The sequence below is a fragment of the Propithecus coquereli genome, unplaced genomic scaffold (assembly GCF_000956105.1).
Source record: "Propithecus coquereli isolate 6110/MARCELLA unplaced genomic scaffold, Pcoq_1.0 Scaffold196, whole genome shotgun sequence".
Classification (NCBI taxonomy): Eukaryota; Metazoa; Chordata; class Mammalia; order Primates; family Indriidae; genus Propithecus; species Propithecus coquereli.
In genome coordinates this window covers 48,964-49,275 of record NW_012144522.1, presented here as the reverse complement: position 1 = coordinate 49,275, position 312 = coordinate 48,964, and the positions used below count along the sequence as shown (strand labels likewise).

The following is a 312-nucleotide window of genomic DNA, read 5'->3' as shown; positions in this document are numbered from 1 at the left end:
CCCCGGTCTGTCCTGCCTGAGCTGTGAGCTTCCTGACGCAGGAGCGGAGTCTGGTCAGTCTCCAGGACTCAAGTCACTCTCCAGGGATCCCACCCGCTGGACGTCTCAGTAAACACATGTCTGGTGAGTGATGAGGGTTCTCAGCCCCTCCAGACAGAGGACTGTGAGGCAAACTTCAGAGGTCTCCGATGTGACCCAGAGTAGTTTCTCTGCCTCTCTGGGCCAAAGGGAGGATTATGGTGCCTCCACGTCTGGACTGTGTGGCCTGAGTGGCAAGCGCTGGTCAGCGGGTGCGAGTGAACAGCAGACATG

At 58.7% G+C, this 312-nt stretch overlaps 1 protein-coding gene across 1 annotated transcript in view; it reads left to right on the top strand.

The window, feature by feature from the left end:
* Positions 1 to 312, top strand: part of LOC105809486 (killer cell immunoglobulin-like receptor 2DS2) — a gene marked incomplete at its 3' end in the record, with an annotated part of 14,329 nt that overhangs the window by 13,217 nt on the left and 800 nt on the right. The gene's annotated exons all lie outside the window — the stretch shown is intronic.